At 49.9% G+C, this 8033-nt stretch overlaps 1 protein-coding gene across 4 annotated transcripts in view; it reads right to left on the bottom strand.

Annotated features, from left to right (window-relative positions):
- Positions 1-244, bottom strand: part of Lysmd4 (LysM domain containing 4) — a 5808-nt gene extending 5564 nt beyond the window's left edge. For all 4 annotated transcript variants that reach the window (XR_004516174.1, XR_004516175.1, XM_010607848.3 and 1 more), the window contains exon 1: positions 156-244. The gene's annotated coding sequence lies outside the window, so the exon portion shown is untranslated. The remainder of the gene's footprint in view (positions 1-155) is intronic.
- Positions 245-8033: the final 7789 nt, after the last annotated feature.

Below are 8033 nucleotides of genomic sequence, written 5' to 3'. Positions count from 1 at the left end.
CGGGCCCTCGCCCCTGACTTCCAACCCCGCAACCTGGGACCAGCCCCGGGCAGTCTAGGCCGCCGGAGGTAGCGGAGGAGACTGGGCCAGCCCGAGGTGCAATCAGAGCCGGCGGACCCCAAAGCAAGACCGCGGCCCCCTCCAGGCCGCGCTACCTCGGTTCCCAGGCTCCCAGGCTCCCAGGTTCCCAGGCTCCTAAGCTCCCAGGCCCTTAGGATCCGCCGCGATCCGCCGCCGCCGCCGCCGCGCCGGTCGATTGGCTGTGAAAATCACGTCTTCCGGGGGCGGGCCCAGGGAGACAGCCAATGAAATTGGTGGAGAACCGGCCCGAGAGGTCAACAGGGAACCGGCTGGTCTGGGGGCGGGGAGAGGGCGGGGCTTCAGCTCCTGGACTGGCCCCTCGCCCCACCCGTCCGCCCTCTGGCAGCTGCGGCCCTCAGTAGTTTTCCAGCCCGTCCCAGAGGTTCAGCGGTGGAACTCCAGAGACCTTTGACCAGCCTGCGTGTGACGATCTGTAGGCAGGAAGCAGATCCCTAGGAGTGGCTGTCACCTTCTGAGATCTCCTGAGATCTGGCGTGGGGTCTTTCTGTGTGGGCGATCCCGGGATCAAGAGGTTGCCCTGTCCCCGAGAATAAAAAGAAAAGTCCAGGAATTTACACGTTGACAAACACAGACAGATGTGGTTATCAGATGTCGGGTAGCGGAGGGTCTCATAAGCTTAAAAGTGATAAAACTCTGACGTCCAAAGGCATAAATATGGGAACTTCCCCAAAAGGCACTCAAAATAAAAAGCAAACAGTAATCTGGGGAGAAATATTTGCAAATAACACTACCGAGGACTAAAATCCTTAACAGCCCTCATCAATGGAATAGGAAAGGCAAGACCTCAAGCGATGGGAATTCCCCCCAAAATACAGATGGTCCGCAGCAGGGGCGGGGCGGGGTTAAACTTCAATAGCAATCAAGGACAAGGCGAGTACTGAAACAGGAAGATCTCAGAAAGCTGAGCTTTCCCACCCCACTTAGAATAAAGACGAACTAGGCATGGTGGCACACACCTGTAATCCCAGTACTTGCTGCTACTGATACAGGAGATGAAATAGGAAAATATTGTTATCTCCCAACCTGTTATACATCTGATATGTCGAGTTTATGTTCTCTAAATGGAAGAATGAATTCTAGGAACAAGGGAGGTTAAGAGTAGGAAAATATTTATTGAGAGGACATCCTGAAAAGCAGGGGGTAACCGGAATGGGTATCCAGGGACCCCACTCTACAGGCAAGTTTCACAGAGCACGACTCACATGAGTACAACGTGGGTTACAGCCACGATCAACCAGAAAGGTTACAAGTACAGTCACTCAGGTAACAGTGATCCAAGGAAGCAAGTCACATCGCAAGGAAGGTTTGAGGTCTTGGTCACCCACTGAGGCGACTGATGCCTAGCTAGACTTTACGAGATCAGGTGTTATCACTTATCCCGAAGGAAGTATGTAGGCCTGGTCCTTTTGTCCTCATCTTGAGGCTTGGCCTCTAGCTCATGTGTCTCTGGCCACCATTTTAGTGTCTCTTAGAGGACTCAGCCCTGTCTAGTTACCTACAGTACTTTAATTTAGCTATCTATAATACCACCACGCAGCTGCATGAAGACGGGGGATGGGATAAAGGCCCCTGCCAAGAGGCGTTCAGCTAGCTTGCTCTGCACTTTCTACTCCGCAGGGGTCCAGAATTTCTTCTCTCCTGGAGGATGGAGCTACAAGGCGTCAAGTTGGAGGCACAGAACCAGCCGGCACCTTGACCTTGGAGTCCCCAGCTCCAGAACTGTGAGAAAACAAGTCTGTGCTCCGTGTGAATCACCTAGCAGTGAGTGTTCGGTTGGAACAGTACAAACCAAGTGAGACAGGGGTCACCAGGCCTAAGTGTTGGGGGGCAGAAGAGTGAGACTCACTGCTTAATGGGGACAGAGTTTCAGTGCTGGAGGTGGACGGTGGCGTCGGATGTACAACGATGATAATGGACTGAACACTGCTGAACTGTGCATGTGAAGAGGGTTAAAAACTGCTTTTCCTGTGTATTTCACCACAATTTTGCAGAAACTCAGGGAGGAGTTACAGTATGTTTTTCTAAAAGGCTCTGCATGTTCTGGTTGTGTCCTGTGGGTAAGCGAGGAGCATGTGGAGCACACGGAGAGAGAGGAGGGGTGCGGGGACAGCCACCTCGGCTGGAGCTGCAGAGCCCCCAACGGGGCAGCTGCTCCCCACAAAGGGCCAGTGAGTCCTGGAACCCGGCTGTTATACTGAGACGCTCTGTAAGGGCAGTCTGCGAGCCAGAATTTGAAAACAATATGAAAGAAAAAACATTATGTGATTTGCATGCTAGACTAGTAATTTATTAGATAGATTGGGTTGAATTAAGTTCACCTGTTTCTTCACTTGTTGCATTTGGCTACTAGAAAATACAAACTTTCAACTTTGGTTCACATTGCTTCCGGTCCCTTAGGGTGCCTGACTCCCTGTGTTCGGAGACTTCCTTCTTTTCCGTGTTCTCTCCAGGCCTCCGTACGTATGCAGATACCCGAGCTTCTTCGGAGCAGGGAGGCACCAGGAGCTCATCGGTGGCGGGTGGAAGCTTGAGGAGAGTCAGAAGCCCGAACGGGAAGGAAGGGCGGGGACGCACTCAGGCCCAGCCTCACCTGGGACCTGGGAGCTGAAGCACCAGCGCCCCCCAGTGGCAGGGTCCCGCGGGATGCATCCGAGTGCTGGAGGGGCGGGTGACTAGGCGCCCGGGGTCCCAGCACCCTTGCAAGGGGCCACTTCAGGAGAACTGAACAGCCTGCCTGTTATGAGCTGAGCTGTGTGTCCCCACCCGTGCTGGTGTCCAGGCCTGGGGTCTAGGTGTTCTGAAGGGTGGCCTCCTGGACACCGTCCTTGGGACCGGCCACCACCTGGGTGTCCCTTAGGGACCCTGAGTTTGTATTTAGGAGCTACAGCTTTCTCTGAAATTGAAAATTCGAGTGTAACTCATAAGTCACTTCAGATTTGCAAGTGTTTTTCTTTTTACAGCTTTATTGAGATCTAGTTCACATGCCTTAAAATCCACAGTGGAAATTTACATTCTGGTCCACTTTTGAGTACAGCTGTATCTTGTGATTAATGGTGGGGACAGAGTCGCTTTGCATTCAGGCGAATTAGTAATAAAGAGAACCAAGGAAAGAGAGCGGTGCAGACTCTACAGAGCCAGTTTGGCGGTTCGGGTCTTGTCCTGAGGGTGAAAACCGGGAGGACATTGATGAATGACCTTCAGCTGATGTCCCATTTAGGAAAACATTTGGAGCCCTGGTTCATGTTTCTAGGATTCATTTAGAGGTGCTGAGTAAACACAGCTTTTATTTGCTTTGTGTATGAAAGGTTCAGTGATGTTGGGCAGCCGGGTATGGAATGGGAAAACTAGGGTGTCCACTGGAATTCAGGGTGAGGAAAAACAACCCCCCTCTCATTTTTCCCTTTCCAATGCTTTCAGTGAAGGGGAAACTCCCAACTCATGAATGCCTGAATATTTTCTAGTGAGAATGAGAAGCTCACTTCTTCCTAATTTCTTGGCCCGTTTTCAGTAGCAGCACTCACACTCGGTTACTACGACTCTGTTCTGGTGGCTCTCGGCCTAGATGGTTAAAGCGTTCGTCTCTGGCTCCATTCTTTGCTGCCCTGATCATCTGAGAACCACAACAGGAGCCAAAACTGATTCCGCCCCAAAGCTGGGCCTAGGAAAGATCCAGACTCTACACGGGAGGTCTAATTCAGATTATTGACCCTATGTGGTGGAGAGAGCAAGAATCAGCCTTAGCTGGTTTAAAACAGAGAATATGTTCTGAAAGGGAGAGGGAAGGAGGGAAGAGCATGGACATCCCAAAGGAAAGTGCTGAAGACACCAACATTTGGGATTCCCTAATTAGGGCCCAGCCTCTTCAGTTGATAGCAATGGTTCTTAGCCAGAGGAATGTTTGCCCCAGGGGACATTTGGCATGTGCAGGACCCAGACTGGCATGTGTGCATTTGCTACATGTGCTTATGGATGCTGCTAAACATTATACATTACACAGACACACACACCCAACAAAGAATTATCTAGCTCAAAACGTGCGTTGTGCCAAGGCTGAGAAAACCGCCCTGCAGAGAAACTTGGTGTGCTCAAGAGTCATTCAGGAGAATTTTTAGTCTTTTACTCTGAACCTGAGCAGGCAATGCCAATTAGCAGACATTAGCAGAACGCCTCTGCCATAAATGATAGTGATCAGAACATCCAGAGAAAAATCATCTGGAGTGAAACAGACTGCACAGAGAATTCGAGAGAGAAAACTACATCCATAAAACAAGAACAGAATGTTATTTTAAAAGGGAGAGGCCAAAACAAATAAGAACTCTTAAGTTTTTTGAGACAAGCTCTCCCTGTGTAGTTTAGGCTGGGCTTGAACTCACTACGTAGCCCAGGCTGACCTCAAACTTACAGCATATTCCTTCTGACTCAGCCTCCTGAGTACTTGGATTATGGGCATTGCACCACCATGCCCAGCCAAATAGGAATGCTCTAAAGTTAAAAATTTGGCAGAAATAAAAAACTGAATAGCTTAAATATTTAGTTGAACAACTTTATGAAGTTGAGTGGGACACACACACACACACACTGGAAGGATTTTTCTTTCCTGTTCTGCTTTTCTCACTCAGTAACCACACCCATTAGTCCCTCTGTGTCATGCATTCCACATCAGCCTGACTGTAGTAGATGCTGAAGTTGCCACAGTGACTCCTCCCCAGTCATCCCAGCACCAGGACTGGTTTAGCAGACTCGGTCTCTCCCCAGACATTTCCTCAGCCCAGGAGCTGTGTCACCCAAGCCTGGGTGCCCTGCTCAGGGCAATCGGCTTTGAATGACTGCTTAGTGCAGGGCACCAAGACACAAGCCCCCTGCATCAGTTAGGGACACCTCTGAGGCTGCGCCAGCTCCAGCTCTCCCTGTGGGCTGAGGCCTTTGATGTCCAGTCTTGCATCCCTCACCTGAAGGCTGTCCCTAGTAAATGTCCTGCCAGAAAGTCCCTACCTGGAGTCTGTGTCCTGGAGCCAGATGTTTGGCAGTGGGCACCAGGGTATCTTGGGAAACTGACTCCAAAATGGGATCTTGGAGCTGGATGCCCTGCTGCCCTGCCATGAGAGCCCAGCCCTGGCAGGAGCTGAGGCTGGCAGCCCATGGATGGGCGCAGCATCCTGGCCTGTGGAGGGTGGAGGAGTGACGGGGCTCAGAGGCCTGGGATCTACTCCACAGAACAATAGAGGGGACAGATTGTAAGGAAGGAATGCTAGGCCTCTGTTGGTAACTTGGGACCACTGCAGTTGTGGGAACCAAAGTCGGTCTGGTCCCGGTCCCGGAACCTGCCCCTCCAGTATCCCCGGGAAAAGTCCAGCAGGAAAGCGAAAGAGCTGCTCCTACAGGTAGTGAACTTACTGTGTGACTCACCTGAACCTGGGTATCACAGGGCAGACAGCAGTGAGCACACAAGTGTCCCGCTCAGACCACCAGCTACCAGGACTGGAGGCCACTGGTAGCTCAGAGCTGAGTCTCTCTGTCCGGGAATTGCTTTCTGCTGAAGGGGCTGAGTCTCTACAACATGCTGGGAAGGGCCCCGCCAATGACTGGCTGTTGAGGATATGCCAAGGCTTGGTGCAAGGCATCTGAGCCCCCGTGTCCCATTGATAGTTGGGAACCAGTCATCAAAGGGTGGCTTGTAAGGGCATTTCTCAAGAATCCTCCTACACACCAGCCCCACAGCCTGCTCTGCGTCCACGGGAATCAAATCTGGCAAAACCATTCTGGCTGTGAATGAGATATAAGTCATCTATTTCCCCAGGAGTGGCTTTTACTGTATTTCCTCTTTTTCCAGGTTGAACATCGCTACTCACACCCATGCAAATACAGCCAACATGTATGGAAATTCTTTTTTAACAGTGCTGGAGATAGAGCCCAGGGCCTTGCACGTGCTTTTGTTTGTTTTGTTTTGTGTTTTGATACAGGCTGTTCCAGGCTGGTCTTAAACTCATATATAGGCTGCCGTTGAACTCATAATCCTCCTGCCTCAGCCTCCCGAGGACTGGGATTATAAGCGTGTCCACCATACCTAGCTTATGGATTCCTTTGATACTTGGGAGTTAGATTCCTAGGAGTGGGACTGTTGAAGGAAAAAGTGTAGGTAGTTTTAAGTTTTAATATTAATAGATGTTGCCAGATTGCTTCCCAAAACTAAAGTAATAATTCCTGTTTCAGCAACATTGCATTAGAAAATCCCTTTCTCTGCATCTTTGCCCACAGTATGTATTAATACTTATTTTTAATCAGTGTATTGGGTATGAAGTTGTTTGATTTGCATTTTCCTAAATGCTAACAAGCCTGAGCACTTTTTTATGTTTGTTATTTGAATTTGCTCCTCTGTGAATGGCTGTTAACTGGATTAGGTATAGTAGCATGTAGCAGGAGAACCAAAAAAAACAGAAGATTACATTGAATAGAAATTTATTTCTGTCTTCTGTAAAAGACTTTTGGGGGTAGGCAGTACAGGATTGATATAATGGCTTTGTAAACTTGTTAGTGACCCTAGATGTCTTCCAAGGTTCTATTTTGCTCTCCCTAGGAAACAGATGTGGTGCTTAGCCCCATGTTCCAAAATGGCTGCTGGAATGCCAAGCATCACATCCTCATTTCAAACAGCAGTAGAGAAGCAGGCATAAAGTAGAGCACACTCACTCCCTTTTAGGAGACTCCTTGGGCACAACACACATTTCTGTTCGTGGGTATTAGTCAGAGGTTAATCACATGGCTATACTTAGCTGTAAGGCAGGCTAGGAGAGTTAATTTTTCATTTAGGTAAATGGCTACTCTGAATAAAATCAGATTCTATTGCTGAGAACAGTAAGGACACAAGGATATTAATTGCAGCGAATAACTAGAAATCTTTGTTACAATTGCCTGCCTTTGCCAGTGACTTCCAGTTGGCTATTTGCTCGCTTAGGGGTGCATTTTTATTAGGTCAAAGTATACAAAGGTGTTGCTATTTTAGTTTTGGCAACAAAAACAGGTATATCATATAATGGCAAATCACTTCTTCCATAGTTGCACGTGTATCAAATTTGTTTGTGGTCAGAGGTTTGGAGCATGTGCCTGTTCACCAGGTATATCTTTTGGGCAGATGTTTCACTCGGGTGTAACTACTTACCTTCTAAGATTCGAGGAGCAGCACTTCTTCTTACATTTAAATCTTCCCTTGCTCTTGATTTGGTTTTTGTCCATAGCACAGAGTGGAGCCCGGTGTGGTGGCCCTTCCAGCTGGAGAGTTGTGCCAGGACCCCTGTCGAGTGCCCCCCCTTCCTACTGAACTGAAAAGCAGTCTTTGGGGATCATTAAATTTGCACTCACAGTGGGATCTATTTGGGGACTTGTTAGGGTCACTTGAACTTTTGACTTCGTGAATGATTTGAAACCAAAGGGCTCTTGTCCTGCTCTTCCGCCCCTTCTAATGGTGCTGGCTTGTGACTGGTGATGCCTTGGACAAGGTGACCCTGGGGGCCATCTGTCCTCCATGGCCATCCGCACATCCTGGCTGCATAAGCTGATTCCAGCCCCTGCCTGTGCACACCTACGCCATCATTCTGGGTGCAGATGATTCACATTCAGTGGATCTAGTTCTAGCTGCTCACAACCCCGGGCTCTCTGCTGGTAGCAGGCAGGGCCCGGGCCTCGCCTACCCCACCAATCCAAAGAGTGGCCATGACACAGCCATGGCAGTGTGTGCCAACCCTGCTTCTTAGGCTGCTGTGCCCTGGGGCTGACCCAGGTTCTTGATGTGGACCGACTTCCGTCCTCCTGACAACCCCAGGACACAGGCACTTCCTGGTCTCCAGCTGGCCGAGGCTGAGCTGAGCCATGGGAAGAAGGGGTGCTTGCCCAACACCATCCGGACGCAGAGCTGGGCACAGGCACCCAGGGGTCCG

This window comes from Fukomys damarensis, unplaced genomic scaffold (genome assembly GCF_012274545.1).
Source record: "Fukomys damarensis isolate Sample0158 unplaced genomic scaffold, DMR_v1.0_HiC HiC_scaffold_7, whole genome shotgun sequence".
Classification (NCBI taxonomy): domain Eukaryota; kingdom Metazoa; phylum Chordata; class Mammalia; order Rodentia; family Bathyergidae; genus Fukomys; species Fukomys damarensis.
Note: the sequence above shows the minus strand (reverse complement) of the source record. Positions and strands in the feature narration are given on the sequence as shown.